Source organism: Falco peregrinus, chromosome 11, assembly GCF_023634155.1.
Source record: "Falco peregrinus isolate bFalPer1 chromosome 11, bFalPer1.pri, whole genome shotgun sequence".
Lineage (NCBI taxonomy): Eukaryota > Metazoa > Chordata > Aves > Falconiformes > Falconidae > Falco > Falco peregrinus.
In genome coordinates, this window is record NC_073731.1 from 19,199,793 (window position 1) to 19,220,385 (window position 20,593).

Sequence of the window (20,593 nt, forward strand, 5' to 3'; positions counted from 1 at the left end):
TGGCTTATACATGGAAGAAGCTTAAGATCAGCAGTTCAGGTTAGTACAAGTATAATAAAATAAATTGTAACTTCTGAAGTGTTTTTATCTACTTAGGGAATAAGGGTGAGTGTTCAGTAAAATAAATGCTTACTCAGTGACCCATGGAAAGTTTTGGGAAAAGAGAGGTGACTGACTCACTCCACCTTTACGTACACTCCTGCTCTTTCAGATTGCAGCTGTCTCAGGAGGTCGTGGCTATGAGACCCACTCAGAGCACCGCGTACTTTGGTACCGTGCAGTGTGTCCATGACCTGAACCTCAACATCGCTCCCAGCAGAATGGGAGAAATGAGCTGCATAAAACCAGCTTTTTATCACCTGGACTTTGTCTTTGGTTATTCCTCCAGGGCATCTTTTGTGCAATGCAATAGGGTGATTGAGGGCCCAAGGAATGAAGATATAAATGTCATTCCTGTGTCTATCTGAAGCTCTCTCTTTTGATAGCAACTTGATGTTCTGAAGCATTACTTGAGCACTGCTTTCAGTCTGTCATTTGTTTAGGCTGGTGATGCAACACTTAAAGGTTGTTGTGTTGCAGAAATATTGCTGTATCCAAAATATATATATATTTCTGAATATTTAGGGAAGCTTGTGAAACTTTTTATACCTTTCTGAGCCTTGAAGTCTGTGGTAACTCTTTTGTATGCTGCTTCCTTCCAGCTTTATGTACCACATGGTACCAAATTACTGTAGCAGAGATTGGGAAACCTCTGTTTAGCAGGTCTGGTTTATGGTTATGCTAAAAATAGAGGTGAAATATGTAACTCATTTCAAGAACAACTTCTTCACTGAGATCACAGGATCATTTAAAGCTGTCCAAACACTTAGGGTGAGTGTCCAGATAGTCTGGATTTATTAATATTTTTTTTGCAGGAAATTTGGAAGTGGGACAGCTTACTCACTGTAGATGATTCATATCTTCATGTCCTAGTTTGAAGTGGTTCACCACACCATGGTCACAACTCCAGAAGTGTCAGATGATCATCAGACATCACTCCTGCCTGTAGGACTGATTGATTTTTCCAGCTTTCTAGAGTTTTCATAACTTACTAACCACTCCCCCTAAACCCAAACAATTTAGGTTCAAGAACAAACATTATGAAACTTAACAAAATAATTAATATACTAAATTCCCCAATAGACAAAGTTCTTAAAGCCAGATCTCTGGGGACTCAAGTGCAGAGATACTGCGCTTCTCATGGATCTTAAAGCACTTTTCCATGTTCCCTTACAAAGTTTTTATCTTTTCCAGTTTTAAATCTTTTTGTCTAGACAGCAGTAAGTAACTGGCATACCTTTCTGTCAGGAATGGTATGGTTAAGTCTTTCAGATAAATATAGGCTAGATATTTAAATACAAAAATAAATGTCTGAAGCTCTACTTATTAGTAGCATCTGTCTCGTGCTTGATGTGTACTTCTCAGAAATATTCTAATACCTACAGAGGCTATATTTAAGCAACCTTGCTTCTGCTTTGCTGATCACATGTCATGCACTGCTTATATTGTTGATTTTGTTGCTAAGCCCTGCTGTGAGTTCTAGTTTCCAGTGTTTCAGGTTACATGTTTAAACCTGGCCTTCCAACTGTTTCACACTATCCTGTGTGTCCCCATCTACTAAAGCTGATACTCTGGAGGCCCTCCCTTTCCACACTGGTCCACACTGGCATGAAAAATTGAGTGGAAGGAGGAGTTAGGATTACAGATTTTTTGTTTACAATAGTTGTTAATTTTCCACTTCGGAAATGTCACTAAGAAGAAGCATTAGGAAGCACATGTTGGGTGTATGTGGTCAGCAGATCAGCCTCTGCTGCCTTCCCCCTTTCCCGGAGAATTGCAGCCATTGAGGAACAAACCCCAGAAAATATGATTAACCTGGCAGACACCAAAGCTGAGAAACCAAAGAGGACTGGAGAGAAAAGATTCGTCTTTAAAACTCTTTCCCATAAACCTTTGATTTGACACTTTTCATTAGGGAAGATAAGGAAAAAATTGATCTTACGGACCCTCCTTTGGAGGATTATATTTAGGCCTGCTTGCATTACTGGAAGAGAGCTCCCTGTACACCTGTGAGGTTTCAAGTAACTTAAAATATCAGTGACTTCCAGTGGGTCTTGGGCTATCCCAGTTAAATTGTGTGCATGATGACATATCAATCAGCATGATAGGGCTTCGGTTCTGCAAGTAGAAACCCCTCATGCACTGTGTTATGGAAATTATTGCTCCGTGCCAAGAAACTGTATGTTACTCCATCAGATGCAACTCCATTCCTCTGACTCTCTGAATATTTTCTCTGTGTGGCTATGGGTAGTTTGTATTTCTTCAATGCAATAACTCTAGAGTCTGTATAAATGTTTTGATGCATTGTAAATTTTTTTGGCAACATGTTATTACTCCTTTGATTGGCGCAGCTACTGTTGTTTACTCTTATATTTAGAGCAAAGAAATGCAAACATCCTTACCATCAAGAAGGCTAGGCTGGGTAGTACTGAAGGTAGGTTGTTTTTAATCTCTGTGCTGCCTGTATTCTGAGCTTATGTTTGTGTGTGCCTATTTTGCCCTCTGGTCCAGCAGAATCTGTTTTTTTTCAGGGTGCAATAAAAACTGTTTTCTGAAGACTTGCTTTTAGGGGGTGAAGGGCAGAGGAGAGGAAAAAATCCAAGCTGAACAAATTCATTTGCTGATGTTGACTTTACCTCAGAAAAGTTGTTTGGTTTTTTATACCTCTACACCAGTTCATTGATCTATGTGCCAAAAAGAGCTGTTTGGTTTTGATTTACAGATTCTACATTGTTTAGGAGATTATAGTCTAATTCTCCTTCTGCTGTGACTAGTCAGGGCATGAACTGCAGCCACAATGATAGGCACTCTGTTTCTGGATTTTAGCATGCCAGGCAAGGAAGTCACTTCAAAGTAAAGCTGAACCACGTGAAGAAGTTGTGGGGGGGAGAGCACTAGGAGGAGAAAATTAGATTGACCTTGGCTTATTAAAGAGTAGTATACACTGACGAATCAGTGAATTCAGGCACCACTAAAAAGGATAGTATGGGGTGAAAATTATACCTGGCTTTTATTAATAGAGTTGGTGTGAAACAGGAAATGGAAGAAAAAGGTAACTTTGAAAAGGGATCCATTTTAATGGGAAAACATTTTGTTGTCAGTGGTTGTTGGTAGTGTTTGTACTGGAGTTCTGTTCAGGGTCTGCTTTGAGATGAGAGCACAGGGAGGAGCCACACTGCAGTTCTCACTCTACATCTGCCTACTGAAAGGTTCCTTGTCTTCAGTGTTTCACAGCTCCCAGAGGGGTGGGATAAAGGGAGGTCCTGCTAACGGAGAGCATCGAGGGCAGAAGCTTAACTGCAAGACTTTGAAAATGTCCTTGAAATCAGTTGGTAAAATGTAGTTTATGAATGTGTAAAGCTGCTCTAGTCATTTTGGTTTCATTCATATTCCTTTTTCTTTTTTTTTTTTTTTCTTTTTTCTCTCCCTTCTTCTCAAGGCTGGCCTGAGATCTTAAAAGACACTATAGTTTAGATCGTTGTATTCTAACAACATTTGGCTCTTTCCAATCTCTTACCTTCAGCCCACTCCATATGCTATTACAGCACAAATGAAGTACAAGAAACCCTTGATCGGGACTCTAGATATTTCTTTGTAATAGACAATTTATTTGCTATGTTTTGCCTCTTTCCTTTGATATTTTAACTGATTTCCTTAATTATTTCTGGGACTAATTTTTGGGTTGTTGCTTGCTCAAGAGCAGTCTATTGTGTGATCTAATGACAAAATTTGAGCAGATTAGGCTTGCTAGTACTTGCTTCTATCTAAAACAGACGAGTGTCATTGTGAGGGTTGAGTTTCTGACACAATATTTACAATTATAAACTCAAAAGTTGCTTTCTGTGCATTTTCTTCAATAGCCAATTAAGATTCTTTGTCCTGTTTTCAGTCAGTAAATTTGCTCATTAAAGCATTTTTATGTAACCACTTTTTGATTGAGACATCTGTGGAAAAGTAACTGGAAAAGTGATAACTAAGGGAAAGGTTAACAAGTTAAATCAAACATTAAAAGGCTTCAATTTGTGTAGTATTAAAGCTGTCCTAAGTGTGAAATAATTTAGATCTTGATTCACCAGTTCATCTTCATGCTGGAAACCCTTTGGTTTTGTGCACTACACAGAGGTTTTAATATAGGTGTGTACCTCTGCCCTGTTGAATCAGCCCAGTGTTATGTTGTTAACCTGGAGATCTACTTCCCCTACTAGACAGAGGCCAAGTTTGTGTTATAACTTGAGTATTAATGTATATCAGGAAAGCCAGATTTATTAAGGGAAACTTGATTTAATCTGAAAGCCAAAACACTTCCAACTGGATACACTTACCTCCCGGCTGCACACATGCACATTCTTTACTCCCTGGCAGCGAAGAGCACACGACGAAGCAAAGATTTCTCTGACGTCAGCACTGTAAAGCCCCTTTCTTCTTCCTCTTCTTCTCTCCCTTACCCTTCAGTTTTGGATTCAGGGGTCAGAGAGGTTCAGTTTGGGTACTGAATTACGATGTTATCACTATTTTGGAAAGGAAACGCTGGCTGAAAACATGAAGCCTTTTTTTCTTCCGTTCTACAGAGTAAGTATCCCCACAAGTAAAAATTTATGGATGCAACTGCAGTGCCAAATTAAATGCTATCAAAAGCATGGTAGCTTTAAAATTGTAGAGGTATGTGAAAGACTGTAATCTTTTACCTGCTGTATGTGGTATAATAACATTGATATACGTTGAGCAGCCATTTGGGATTTTATATATCAGAGAGTCTGTGTATTTTGAAATTTAATCCTTGTGAAATATTTGACATCCTGAATGGGATAATTGACATAAGGACACTAATTAGGGAGTTGTAATTCAGAAGGTTCTGATCATGTACTTTATATTGACATATATATTATTCCCCTGGTAACAGTGTTAATGGTGCTTAGACGTGCATCAGGAAAAGAGAGCATACCCCTGGGAGCTCTGGAAATCAATCTTCTATGTAATGCCATTTTTATAATGCTCTAGAAGGAGTGGATTTACACATTTTCCATTTATTAAGCTGATCATACATAAAATATTCTGGCTTTAGAATAATTTGACTCAGCTGGTGTTTTCATTCTTAAAAAACTGCAGTGAATAATATCTGTCCCTGAAACCGAGCTTTTCACCTCAAGTGCTTTGGAGTTCTCAGCGTTCACTTGAATCCTTGGGTGAAGCTATTATAATCAGCTGAACTGAGTCCTGTTTACCTTATGCCGGGATTATTTCGTCAACTCCTGAAATGCAAAACCTTCTGTGGCAAGACAGAAAAGTCAGTCTTGTGACTGTGGCTCTGACCTAAAGGACGCGCTCTCTCCAAGTATGATTTCATTCAGGTAGTGAGAGCAAGAGCTGCATTAAGAACCAAAAAGATTTGCCTTAGGCAGGCAGGTGAGCTCAGTTTTTTCTCTCTTTTCCTCCTGGTTTTGTGATCATTCTATGCACATAATCATACTGTCTGCCTGACAAACAGAACATTCCTTTATGGCATTTCAACAAATTTGAGAGCTTTTGGAGTCTGTTTCCTTGTCTTTACCAGACTTTTCGACTTTCTGCATGATCATAAGGCTTAAATCAGGAAATAGTTTTGAAGCACTCGTTCGCTATAAGTGAATGCAGAGAATTATTAGTTAATACTGCTTAAGATGCAGTACTCTACCACTGTTGAAGACAGAAAAGCAAAAACCAGGCTAAAATCCAGTTAAAATTGCTGGAGTCTGGCAAAATTTAAAACCACCTGGGGGATATAGATCTCAGTCTTGAAAAATGTATATAGGGATTTTTTACTTTTACAAAATTAAACATTTTTCAGGTCTCCTTGTGTGCAGCTTATCCAGAAGCTGGGTCTTTCTGCAGTACAGCGTGTCCTCTGATGCTCATGTCTGAACGTTGCTTCAGCAATGACTCAGAGTTTCAGCTATTGTTTCACTGACACCAGTTCCTGCTGTGCTGGGGGTTTCCCCTCTCATCTCTTTCCCAAATTATCAGCCAGACTCAATCTTCTTCTGTTCAGAAAATCTGCTGGGAGGCCCCAGATTGGGCTAGAATGGCTACAATATACAATTTATGGAATTCTAGCATTGCAGCTACCCTGCAGAAGAAGTACTAATTATTCATTTCCATATCTGAAGTAGAAACTTCGATTCTTTGAGGCATCAATGAGAAGAACAGTCATTGCGATACAGTGCGGGCAGCACCGCTTTGTCAAAGACTGCGCTTTGGTAGAAGTACCTCCTGTAATCAGCGTATCTTGTAGCTCTGTGTGGCTTCTCTGAAGAAGGGTCATGTTGTCATTTCTGTAGTTCACTTCAGGGGAAGAAAGAGGCAGACAGGCTTAAAAATGTTAAGAATTACCAGCGTAAAAAGATCCACTCAAAGCGTGGGGAAGACCTTTTGCCATTTAAACAGAAATATGGACAGACAGAGAGACACTGTGTCTTGGAAACAAGACATCAAGTAGATTGCTGCAGCTGTGAATTTGAACTGGATGAGTCTGGAAAGAACTGAAGGTATTGACCTCATATGTCCTGTAGCATAAGGACATGGCAAATGGAAAAAGCAACATGTGACGTACAGACTAAGCCAATGATTTAAACGTGTCCACAGCCACCACAGTCAGCCACCTGGCCTGGAACCCATTATCATTTCGTCTAACACTAAGAGGGTTTACAAAACAAGCCTTTCCCAAAACCAGACCATTTATGACATCTCTCATCTGTGCAATACACATGCCCCTGTGATAGGACTGCTAACACAAACTTCTCTCATACACTTCATCTCATCAAGGCTAATGAGAGTAGGTAGCCTTTACACGTGTTCAGAAGTATCCTTGACTTATGGCAATGCCCACATCTCTTATGGCTGCAAACTTCCTTGCATGTGGGTATTTCCAGAAGATATTTTGAAGTTGTTTGTTTTTTTTTTTTAACTTTTCATTTGTGTTTCTTAGGGAAATACAGAAACACATGCCTTGTATAAGAGCTTTTTTCTTAATTAACAATTTTCTATATTCATGTTAACCCTACCTTTTTTCTCACCTCATTTACAGTTATTTAATCATCTACAATATGGGTTACACTCTCTTTTGAGAAGAAGCTACATGCCCTTTACCACTCTGAAAAGTGTAGGGGACCCTGAAGTGCCATAAAATAATGGTATTCATCTTAAATCATGTCTTTTCCATATGTCCTTAACCTTGCACCTCAGCAGCAGTCTAAATTCAATTCATTTGCTATTTAGTACTATCCTCAGAGGTGGGCTAGGAGGTGGAATGAGAAGGTCTCCTCATCAGCCTGAAAAGTTGCTCAGTGTTTCGCTTCCTTTGTGGTGTCTCAGCATGAGACATATGGATTTCCATTTTAAGTGCCTTTGTGGGCACTGTTGGTAAATTCTGATGTTAATAAATATGATTATCCAGTTTGAGTCTTAAACTTTACTTAAGCTTTTTTGATTTTGTGCTGCTTACAGTGCTTGGACCCTCAATATAACAGCGAACAATACTTTATTAAAACAAGCTGCTGTAGAAAATGTGTGCTTACTCAGCTGGAAGCTACTTGACCATTTCTGCTGCTGCTCTCAAGTTCCAGAGCTGCAGATGGAGTTGGGTTAATATAACATACCTTTTCCCAAGGGCCTGCAATAGGACTTGATGTGCTTTGTGCTGCATATCCTCATCTTCCAAATTAACCTGAAGATAAATGGGGTCTGTTTATTTGCTACTTCTCTGAGACAGTGCATTTGGCTGTCATAGTAGTGTCTGCTTTATATTTTGAGAAAACCTGAGTCCCTAAGGACCTGGTTAACTAAGACCAGAGAATACCCTATGTGCAAAAAAAGTCAATGGAACACTTCAGCAAGCAACATGACAGGGGAAAAAAGAAACAACAGAAAAAACTGAAAAATCTTGTGAGAAATGGCATGTGCAACCAATCTTTAGTTCAATGTCATCTTCTCTTTCTCTAGGAATATGGCATTCAGTTATGAGTACAAAATCACAGAAAAACTAAACAACAATAACAGCAGTGTGAAAATCAACCCAGGTACCCACACTTACTGAGTGGTTCCAGAACATGTGGGAAATTGTGTTGATGGAAAAGCTGATTCATACAATTCTCCCTACCCTGAAAGTACAACAAACCACTCCAGTGTATTCGGAATCTGTCCGCTGAATATGCCAGGTGCTAACAGACAATAGCCTTGACCATATTTTTGGCAGGACAACAAAATACAATCTTTGAGAATAAAGCTTATGAAAACAAAGCCCATAACACAGGGGGGTGTAAGTTGATCAGCCTTTACCAGAGAGGACTGACAACTGTTACCCTTCTCCTTCATTACTCTTGAGGACAGACTGGAACAGTAGTGGATGTGCATCTTGTGGAACTGCTAGATCTCAGGCTGTGATGCTGAGAGTTCAAGTCGTTCCTGACCAGGCACGCCCCTGGGGATGCCTGTGCAACTTGCCTCTTGTGCCCTGTACTGTGCTCTGTAAGAGAAAGGACAGTACTATGAAAACAAGGTTGTGATGCAGCACCGAGCACCCAAGCCAGAGCTCATTGATACTAAAAGGTGGATTCCTAATGCCCTCAATGGATTCTGAAAAGATGGCAAAACTGTTTTTTAAATTTCTGCTGTTGGAAAGAGGGAAACTGCATTCACGGAGAGACATTGTGGTTCAGTACCTAGCACATTTAGAGGTGAAGTAGCACAGGAAAGTAACTTTTCTCAATGCCTCCAGCTTGTGTGAAACAAAATAGATTATTAGCGTTACCACTTAGGACAAGCTGAAGCCATGTCAGTGACATACAAAACTTGCAGATGAAAACATACAAACAGTGTAGAGACTTCACTTTAATATTGCTTCATTCAACACTCCAAACCAAATGTTTACATTATGGCTAAAAGTATCAATGAGTCCCTAACTCCCCCTGGTTGGTTGTGTATCTGCCTGTGGCAGCTGCTGCAAGACTGATCAACCAGTTATTCCTCAGCAAGACCACAGCATCCTCCCACCTGCTGTTTACATCCCCACCCATTTGCCTACAGGGTTAGGCAAGGAAAGGAAATGGTCTTGCACTACCTATACCTATGTGACACAGTACGGTGTGTTTTAAATAAGTGGTTTGTTGGGGACTGAAGTTAACTAGGGGTCTCTGGTTAACTCTGACAGAAACCACAGACCACACTGGGTCTTCAGCTGCATGTTCTCCATAGCTGAAAGGAGCAGGTAACAGCATCAACTCAAAAGAAGAGTCCCACCCCAAAATTGGATTAAAGCAAAAGAATTTGAGAGAAATAATTTAAAAAGCAGAAACTGTAGGAAAGGACTCCAGGTGACATTGTGTCCATGAAAATTTTAGGACAAGTTTGCTCTTCTCTGTGCATAAACATTGATCAACAGGCTGCTTTCTTTATAAAGCAGTGTAATGGTGATGAGGTGATGGTAATTTTTTTTTGACTGCACTTTTTAATGAGATAAACCCTTAGCACTATTACAAGTGTTGAAAGGTGTCAGCAACAGTAACATCAAGAGTGACGGAAACCAGCACTGTTGTATGTTTTTGGTAATGTGGGGAGCAGATGTAACTTTCGACTTTTTAGAAATTATTTTAGATACCATATTAATAATATTAAAAAAAAACCCAACTGTGAAAAGCTTAGTATTCAATGGGATAAAAACAGCTATGGGTGACACAGTTTGGTCTGGATTACAGAAGGAAGTTGAAGAATGCAGCTTCAACTCCAGCATCTAATAGGCTGTGAAAGAACAAGATGTGAAAGATACGTGCAAACAACACATGTGACAAATTCCTTTGAGAAAGTTATTACTCTTCCTCTTTTCCGTTTCATTTAGAATGAAAAGAGAGTCAAACAGCCTGTTCTGTTGTGTTCATATTTGCTGTTTACACTTCCTGGTTAATTACTTTCTATAGTTTAATGGAAAGAAAACTTCAAATACCTTGTTTTAAAAGCTTACATTTGCCATACCAAAGAACTCACAAAGCTCATGCTCATTTGTACCTTTCAGTCAAGAGTAGGATCTTTTGAGAGATCTGAAGAAAAAAGAGCAAACACCAAAACAGACTTTAAAATGCTGCTCATGCTGAGACAACATCAGATAGGAAATGAAATTTTAGCAGTTCAAATAGGGAATATTTCTTCAGCTTCTAGGGCAAGACAGAGTGGCTCAGGAAGCGTGGCATTCTGCCAGAGCAGGGAGCCTCCAGGAACTGAAACAGAACAGTACTGGTGACCCTTAACTGCCTTAGACCAGCTGCTAGAGAGAAGGCAAGCACTGCTGTGTGCACTGCTATGCGAAAGAGAAGAAACAAGAGTACATGGAAATTGTCACATCAGCATTAGGCTGGGAATGTGTATCTTTGCTGGTGGGAATGTAACATTTTCAGGGGTTTTTTTCTGTAATGTTCTTTTATAGTCAGTATCTACAATGATACTTCTCCCCCACCCCCTCTAGAATTCTACCTGTGTTTGTGCATTTTCCTGCAAAATGCTGTGCCGTTCTTATCTGATCATAGAGAATGAGTATTGCAGTTGATGGGATCTGACCTTTACAATTACTTAAGAAGTTTAAAGGCATGCTCTGGGGAGTTGGTTTCTCCCTGTCCACCCCAACTAATGGAAAGCATAGACTGAAGAAGAATCAGAAATGGTAGTTGCAGCATTTGGGGGACTCCAATGCTATTCACCCAGACAGGATAATTTCTTATTCCTGACTGTATCTGCTCTGTAAAGAGATCTGAACTGAGTGATAGGGAGCAAATGCATAGTGATTCAGTTGACTAATTGTTGGATACCTGCTCTTCATACTGGCTGAGCTGGAGGGAAGACAGCTGCACTGTCCCTGCCTGTGCTACCACAGCCCATGGGCTGCATGAAGCCTGCAAAGCAATGTGTTGGCTGGGCAGCCCAGAGTCATCTTGGGATGTTTGCTGCCTTCCTGGACACCTGTCAATGTACTTTTGCCTCTGGATTGTTGTGCTAGCCAAAAGAAAAAAAAAAATAATCAATGTAGCTAAGAGGAAGAAGCAGGCTGTGATATTGCAGATAGGTTCACAGGGCATTTGAGAACAGGGATATTTCTGTTGGAGTAAAAGAGGAGGAACCAAACAGCCAAATGTTCAGTGGAGGACATACGCTTGTTTAACTTGCACAGTGCTGACACACAGTGGAGGGTTCCATGGTACCCTTTCTGAAATTCACACCAGCCCCCGATAGGAAAAGAAACCCGCTTTCTGAGTGCAGAGACAGCAATCAGCAACCCTAGAAGGAGCAGCAACTGTTGAGCCAGCTACAGAGAGGGCTAACCAGAAAATACTGAAAGCAGAGATCAGACAGATGAAAATGGAGCAAAGAAGCTGCAGGGAACAGACAAAAGGATGCAGCCCAATGGGCTGTCTTGAAGGCAGTTTTCTCTTAATCCAGAGTGACCTGGATTTGGTGCTACAGTGGCAAGTTTTCCTAAAACATTATTAGCCCTGAATGGGCATCTGATTCCACTTGCTTAATTTTCACTGAGATATGTTCATTAATACCACTGAGGAATGCTGTTTTCAACATACTTTTACACCTAGAAAGTTATAACTATACATACTGCTATATAATTATCTTTTTGGAGGGGAAGGGGCAGACCCACTACAATTAATTGTTGAGCACTTCTTATCCATATCACCTGGATAAGAATTATACAGCATGGTCTTTTTTGGAAAGTCTTCTTTGCTCACCTGTATGAGCATGATGCTGCTAGCTTAAATGGATTTCCTTCTGTTTTGAAATAAGTCACATGAGAAGATACTCCTAATGTTCTTGTCCAAATTGATAGTGCTGCATCCTACCCTGGGAGCCACGAGCATTTGCTGTATTCTTCAGAGATATACATTTGTAATTAGTCATCCATATGAGGGGACTGTTTAAGACAAGCCTTTTCCCCAAAGCGGTTAATTCTTCAAAATGAAAATAATCAGATAATGAGTTCATTTCCGATTTCACATTTAATGCCAAACATTTTTGGGTAAACAAGATATGCTGGCAGAGCTCTGCTCTCATTGTATGTTTTTTATTAACTGGGAAACAGACAGTTGATTTTTATCCTCGATATCAGCTCAAATAAATTAGACGTGTTTTAGAACGAGAGACTTGTGCAAACTGGCTGGCTGGTTTCAACGTGGGAGCCCATCGGTCGGTCTGCGTTTACTGCAGCCAGACCATGCTAGTGAGAATTAAAAATCTCCAGAGACCCAGCCTGGGAATCTCCCACTTGATGGAAACTTTTACCACGGTAACCTATATTTCTGCAGCATGAATATCTGAGGTAGCAAAGAGTCTCTCTCTGGCAGCTTTACCAAAGCAGACAGGCCCAGTGTCTGAGCTGCTGTGCTGCTTCTGCTGACAGCCCCTTGGCAGTGTGAGGGAGTCCCTGACCAGCGCGGTCAAGCAGGACAGCAGATACTGCTAGGCATTTTGGGGTTGTGTTTTAAAGAGGTTGGGGAGGGAGGTGAGAATATAACAAAGCATGGGACCCATACTATTTTTCCTCCCTGGAGCTCAGCTTTGGTCAGTGGACTTGCTGTGGTTTTACAGAGCTGCCAAGGAGAACAGAATCTGGCCCTGAGTCTGTGGCCCCTGAAGCTTTCAAAATCAGTTCGTCTTTCCAGGCAGGAGAAGTTGAGAAGAGAGAAACTGAAAAGTTGTACTTGGAAGTGATATTTATGACATACACTATGTCAAAAGCATTTAAAGAAGATTATTCCTAAGATGTCCCACATTTTAGCAGTCAAAGTATTCACAATAATTTTTAATTTTGAACATTGTAGATTAAAATTCAGATTGATGCCTAATGTCTCTTGTACATATATTCTTATTTGTGCACAATGAACTCCAGTGTGTCTTGAAGAGACCGGTCATTCATAAACAGAGCAAAGCTGTCTTCCCCGTTGATCCTTTATATTAGCTTAGCGCTTAGGTTGATGGTGCTAGCTCCTCTCCAAACTGAGAAGATAAAAACAATCCCTGCACTGAAGAGCTGAAGAGCTCTTGATCTAAATGTACAACAGTCAGGAGATGGAGACAGACAAGGGGAGGGAGTACCAGTGCAGCAATATTGACCAGCACAGCCTAAGTGCAGCAGTAACGGCAGTGCAGTTAAGGTTTTAAATGGGTTTTGTAGAAAAGAAACATTTCAAGGTAAGATTTGAAAGAGCGCGATGTGGCTATACTTACAGACGTTTATCTATTTTTAAAAAATAGTGAGAAGTGTCAGAGAAAACAATTTGTCTAAATCCAGGCTGCATTTTTAGGAAGTCATAATTGACCCCAGAAGTCTCAAATTCAGATGCTGGACAAAAAAAAACCCCAGTAGATTTTATTGAGATGATAATTTTTTTGTGATGTACAAAATAACATCCGTGATAATGGAGGGTAAACAGCTATGTAGGTGCAGCTGGAGGAAGACTTCAGCTCTGCAAACTAGACAAGTCTCAGCTCTGACAACTTTGCCGTGTAGCTTTTGAGGACTCATTGAACAAAAGCCACCTGCACTTTTGCAGGGGTGCGGAGCAGAGGGAGTCTAATGCCCACAAAATAAAGCCAATGAAGACTGTAATTTCAGGGAGAAAGAGTATTTGCAGCATGGGCTCCAGACAGGAGAAGCTGGGGTATTAATAACATGTGACTGGAGGCAGTCTCAGCAGTACAGCTCTTGCTGTCAAGAGAATAGAGGAGTGTCTTGAAAGAACTGCTCCTTTCCAATCCTCTTGTTAGAGGGGGAAAAGTGCAAATATTTTTTTTTCTGCTGCCATTCTGAGGACGAAGCCACCATTTGCATTTTCCGAACCTAATGTTTAACTTTCAGGTGACAGGAATACAACACTTATTAAGAACCTAGTCTCAGCCCTCACACATATCCTAGGTAACACTTTTGTGGCTGAGTTAAATGGTAAGTAAATCTAAGCTGCTTTAAGTAAGAATCTGGTAAATTACAACCACTCCGCTCAAAGAAATCCCAACCAACCAACCAGTCTTCAACAAATGAAGATATGTACCTCTTTTGTTTCCTTTATAAGCACCTTCTCAGATTGTTTTCTTTATTTTTTCAGTAAAAGCCTGATTTGGAAAATCATTGTCTAGAGTCTGTATTTGCAGAACAGCAAGTAGGGTCAACCTGTATTGTCCAGTGTTGAGAAAAAATAACCTTTAGAGAAAAGGAAGGCAATTTGCCCTGTTGTGAGTTACCAGGAGCTGTTGTGCTGAAGGAAGGAAACTTTCTTGTGGAAAAAGTTGCCAACATAGGTCAACGGCAGGGGAGCAGCAGTGTGGTACTGTGGGTATGGTTTCGCTAGAAGAACCGTTAACAAATTCAGTATGTGCTCTGCTTTTCTGTTCCCAAGAGGTGATGGTTCCGAGCCGATTGATAATGGCAGTTGTTTGTTGCAGTGCTTCAAGGTTGCTTCAGCCACTTCAAGCCATATGCTTAGTGTTTGGGTAAAGAAGTTTGAATTCAGTTAGATGTCTACCAGTTTTCCAAATAAGCAATGATAGGCTCTGGACCTCATATGCTCTTGATCAAAAAGTGTCTTTTGTCTCCTATGAAATTTCTGGTCCACACTTGTTTCAGAGCTTTTTTTGTAATCTGTTTGTCTCCATTTACAGCAACTTTAATACTGTGTGGTTTTTTTCAGTGAAAAAAGCCTGTGAGGTGAGGGAACATTCAGAAAAGACCCAGCTTCTTTGTGGGGTCCTTTGATGAACTCCACTGCACAAAAACCAAATGTTATACCTGAATGGGTTGATATTTTTTAAATGGGTCTTAATGCTTTACTATTTGGTTTGCCAGACTGTTTCAGCTGTGAAGGTATATTTGGTATGAGCACTTCATTTCATCAGATAGGAATATCACCATGTTGTATAAGCTTTTGTGGACTTCCACATCCCTGTCACTTCAGAATAGGTATGTATGAATTTGAGCAGGAATACCCTGTTTAGACCAGCCCCCTGCCCACTCCAAGGTCTGCCACAAAGCAAACGTCTCCCTGCCCAGACTCAGAGGAGAGTGCTTTCACTTCCAGGAGAAATGGCTTAGTACCAGCACTGCGACCTCCAGCTGAAACATCTAGCACTGGTTTGTCCTTCAAGTGCAAAGCCAACAAGGACTCTGCCGCAGTTTTTGAACATATTTCCAAGTATGGCAGGGCGCATCGGCAGGCACATAATAGGACTTTTGGCATGTATTACACTGTGCTCAACAACTCCACTCTCTGATCCAAACATGCCCACCAAAAATAACTTAAATGAACAGCTTTTATTTTAATTATTCCAGTGTGGGACTCATGAAGTTTTGCCAACAATCTGGTTTGTAAAGCTTTTTGTATCTAAGCACAGAAACCCGTAGTGTGTAGCTAATCCCCCACTGGGATTTTCCTGATCCTGTCACAGGTCTATCCGGCAACCTCATCTTTACCTTTTGCTTGCTGTTAATGCTGCTCGCCCCAACGACTCCTTGAAATATTGCCCTTTCTTGGCTCCTGTGACTGTTCTTTCCCAGCTATCCCCCCTAATTTTATGTTTTTCAGCTCCATATTTGGTGGTTGTTGGTGGTTATTTGGTGGTTCTGCAGTAGTTCTGATCTCTGCAGGGATCTCTGCAGAGATCTGTATGTAGATTCTTCTCCCCTGCTTTTCACTCACTGTCCAACCTACCACAGGGTAAACAGCTGCACTTTTGCCAATGACCTGCAAATCTGCCTTTTCCTATCTGATCTGTTTCCTTTTGTCACTGAGTCTTTCTGTTTTCTTCCTCACCTGTTACTCTCTTCCAATCTCCTTCCCTTCCTCCCTATGTCATAAACCATAAAGCAAACATAAGAAAAAGGACATCCCTGTGGTTTGATGCGATGAGCTGCTGGGTTCTGCAGAACAGTTCCAGGGCCTGAGCGGGTTGATTATGGTAGTTCCTTTTTCTTCTTTATGTTGGAAAATTTGTATATAACTTTTCCTTTATCAAACTCTGTGGGGAAGCACATGCAATTTAGCACATGGCAATGGTACAGTACTTAAGGAAGTACTTACTGATACTTTGTAAATAGCCCCAGAGAGCAAGTAAACTGTTGTTTTAGGAAGATCAGATGTGAAAGACAAATATAAAATAGAGGTGATATGATGTTCAGTTTAGGCTGAGTTCATTTCCTAAACAGACCAAAAGAAACAGCTTTAGAAGGAAGAGGAGGACCTTTCCAGAGCAGGATAACCTGTAGCCTGATAGTTTTTAGCACAGGTGTGGATAATGCAGGTTTGGAACCCTTCATGTCTAGAGGGAGCTGAGCTCACACCTCCTGCAGTCTGAGGGAGAGCTCTGGTTGTAGCGGATCGTGTAAAACAGGCCTGGCAGCAACAGCACCTGCTTCTCTTACTGTTTTGGTGGAAGAGGTATGGATAGCAGTGGAGGAGGGTGGGGATCCCTGCCTTGAGATAGATGGCTAAATTCCAGAAAGGCTTAAGCTAATTCCAATACCCTCCACATTTCCTAATGGCTACTTTGGGCAGCTCTAGCTCAGCCCTCTGTTTGGGGTGTCTATCTTCTCTGCTCCCCAAAACTCTGCCCAGCATGCAAGCACACTCCTAGCACTCAGGAGCTGCAGTTTTTAGTGCTGTGGGACCTAAACACTGCTTGTGTCCAGAACAAAATATTGATCTGTATTTATGTAAATGCTTAGCTCTACAGGGTCTGGTGCTTGGTTACCTTGGTAAGTGCTACGAATAGTAACAATATGGACTATATGATGCTTATATGCAGCATTCATATAACTTTCACATGCCATCTGTTGCAACATCTATAACACAGTGCTTAAATTTGTGAAGGAAAGCTGGGGGAATGTCTTTGCACCAAGGACAGACAGTATATTTTTGTATATTTTTGTGAGAATCCCTTTGCATTCAAGATATTTTCAAATTCCTGCTTACTAGCGTGCTACTCGGTGCTTGACTAAACCTGAGACGCAATATCTAAAACTGGTATTTTTTTTTTGTCTGATGTTTGGACTGTACTCTGGTTCTGCTACCTTAAGTTTCTGTGCATGTGCAGTGGGGAGTATAAAATGGGAAATTTTCAAAGGTCCGGTGGGTCCTTCAGTGGCAAATTACTTTTGAAATTCTATTTGGCATTTCCATAAGGCCCCCAAATATTCTTGGCAATTTACAATAGTCCTTGTCCCAAAGCATTTAAAATACATCTCAGATGTGCTTAGAATAATAAAGCTAAAAACAGGGAGAAAAAAGGAATTAAATAATTCAGGATATAGTTAGATCAGTGATTATTCAGACATTCATTATTTTATTTTTAAGGCTTAGATGGAAGGACACTTTACTTTTAATTATTTTTTATTGACTCACAGATTGTGATAGTGTAAGAACTGTTTCAAGAAGTCAGATTTGAACTAGAGGAGGGTTTCACATGAAACATGAATGTTTTTGAGAGAAAGAGTAATAAACACTAGACTTCATTATCTAGTACAAATACTGGAAGCAAAACAGTTCATTGATCTTCTCATCAGTTTCTTTTTTCCAAATATATGAGTGTATTTGCCCACCTGTGATTAAAACTGTATAAACTGTTTCCGACTGGTTAGTTTAAATAAAACAGAACAAAAAGCTCTGTTTTACAGCAAGCAGAGAGATGCTGCAATATATGAGCAAGTATCAGCCAGCGGCTGTTTTGTAAAAAAAAAAGCATAAATCTGAAATAATGGAAGAACTGCTACTTTAAAAAAAATTAAACTTTTAAAAAACAACATGGATCATGTAGATTTGGTGCCTACTCACTGGAAAGTCACCAAATCTCACTTGTTTTGCTTGGGCCTCACTCAAACATAACTGGCCTCAAGCTAGTAAGCAAGCCAGCAAATGTCCTGGCTTGTAAAGAAATCTGATCCAACTCTGTAAACCGAACCCAGCCTAAGAGCGGTGGTGAAGGGAACATATGGAAAATTAATGACAGATAATAGAATGGTGGGACAGCCTTAAATAAATAAATAAATAAATAAAAATTGTTATTAAGTTTATGCAACAATTCCAGCTAATGGTCTTTTGAGTTAAGAAAGTTACAGAGTAGCTGAGTGTTGTTTTTAACTTTGCCAGCACCTAAACTCTAGAAATGGCTGCTGTGTTGTTCTTGCTCCTCTGCAGCCTGAAATTCCCCACTGCACATTCTTAATTGATACCTGTAGCAGAATTACTTTATAAGCTGGTTCAGCTGCAACAGGCTCTGGGAAGCACAGAAGTTCTGGTCCCACCTGTTTAAATAAATGGGAGCCTCAGGAACAGGAGTGGATTGGAATTTGCTTGGGCTCAAACTGGGTGTAACAGCAAAAGCCTGGCTGAGAGCTACAAGCCTGGCCAAGCACTAGGAGGAAGATGTAAGTGCAGTGTGTATGTTTTCTTTCTTCTCTGTGGACCTCCAGGCATTTTGCAAAGATAAGATGCTTGTGGTACAGTGTCCCAGATGGGCAAACGGTCCCAGGGAGCTTGTAGTTGCACAGCCCCTGTCTGGTGGAGGGAGTGGGTTTCACAATGGAAAGGAAAGAATTATTTTGAGGGAAATGTATTTATTTCTGGGATACTGAAATCACATTTCTATTTAGCTGATGGCCTGGGGATGCTTACCTAAGGTAAACTTTGAAACGTGGCATCATAGAGCAGTTATTTTGTACCAAGAGAAAAGTGATCTTTTACCCTCCTGTTCTTCCACTTTTGTTTTATTGAAGACCAGCTGAAACATTAATATTTTTCCTGCCTGGACCCTAAAATGTCCTTCTCTCCTTTGTTTCTGAAGAATCACCTGTTTACAGTGGAGGAACATCAAGCTGCCTTTATTGCTGAAAAATTCAGGTGTCTTCATTCCTAATCACCATGTCCAGCCCCCCTGCATATTTAACAGACCATGCAGTTCTGGGGTGGCCTGGATGATTCTGTTTGGTGAGCTGATGCCTCTCTTGCTGAAGGTTTCTGGTACATTTTAGGAAAAATAGCAAGGATGTTAGAGGGAGAATGATAGGTGGTATTCTCCATCTCTTTATTGCTAAGTGACTTGCTATGGCTGCTGGATTATTGTCTTTGTCTCCTGGTGAGTAACCTAGCAGGAAGAGCCCTAGCTTTTATTTTGTGGTTGTAACCTCTGTGCAGGAGAACATTTGTTTGTGTTACTTAGTCTTAAATTTGTCTTTTCTCTGTTCTTTTATAAGACAAAATGAGGACTGTGTGCTGTAATCCTTGCGAAGCCATTCCCATTTCCAGGGAATTTATCATAAGAGTAGCTCAACATTTAGAGTATTCCCCATTCCTTGCTCACACTTGAAATATGGAGCATTGCACACCCTGTTATTACATAAAAGGCCACGTCAACTGAAATGGAGTGGCAGCAAAAAGTGTTTCATACATGGCTGTGAGAGAAGAGCAGACCCTTACCCTGCTGAAAAGTAGCAGTATTAGCAAACACATTTCTGGCTGCACCCATCCTGCTCACGTGAGCAAATGTCGAGGTTGATTTGCCCACTCAGAGAACTTTTAGGGCCAACAGCTGGGCAATTCACCTGGTCATTTGAGTGCTTTAAAAAACAACCAAAACCTCTTGTTGTGCCATTCAACATACTTTTTTCTTTCTGAGCCTGTTGCTCTATGCCAAGATAGTATCTTACGGTCTGTGCCAGAAGAACCTTGAGGAGGCTCTGGAGAGGGCCAGGCTTGCCACAGACTCCTGAAGATCATGCACTGGGGGTTTCTGGCATCAGCTCTGAGCCTCCCTCCCTGGTGTCTCAAATCTCAGAAGAAATGGATTTTCCAAAAAAAGCTTTTCAGTTGCCTGTCTGCATCTTTGTTGCAGTTTAAAGAAATGTACTGGGATCAGGGTGTAAACAAACCAGTGAATTCTGTAGCTTACATTAAATAGATGATCACTTTAGATCATCATAAGGATTCATACTAACCATAAAAATTGATGTCCATAAAACTAAAAAAAAATTGCTAACTTGTATAGAAAAAAAAATGAATACGTAACACAAGCATGTAAATACACATTATATATATACACATACATAGCGGCAGTAGTAATACCAGTAGTGCAGCAGAAAGCCTTAACTGTGTGTGGGGTGTGGGGGTGATTTAGCAGGCAATTTTTTTTCCCTGAGAAGTAACTTTCAAACCACATGGCTCAAAGACTGGGAGTTGGTATCAGTGGGGAAGGAAAGAAATAAGAAATGTTTAGAAATACCAATGTTTCCAAACATAAATATTTCCATTTCTGGTTTGATAAATCTTTTTAAATCCCTTCAGGTTCCTGTGGAGGAGTACAACAGCCCAAAGGTAAGACTTATGATGTAAAAGAGTGTTTTCTGTGACCTTGGCAAACCTAAGAGCTGACCGAGAGAGGTGATGGCTCCAGAGTGCGCAGTGCATGTTTTGCTTTTCTAATGTCTAGAAGA

General features: G+C 40.5%; 1 long non-coding RNA gene across 1 annotated transcript in view; it reads left to right on the forward strand.

Moving 5' to 3' along the window:
• The window catches only part of LOC114012529 (uncharacterized), a 141,332-nt gene that overhangs the window by 15,411 nt on the left and 105,328 nt on the right, over positions 1–20,593 (forward strand). The window contains exon 3 of the long non-coding RNA XR_008749170.1: positions 20,445–20,474. This is a non-coding gene — a long non-coding RNA (uncharacterized LOC114012529). The remainder of the gene's footprint in view (positions 1–20,444; positions 20,475–20,593) is intronic.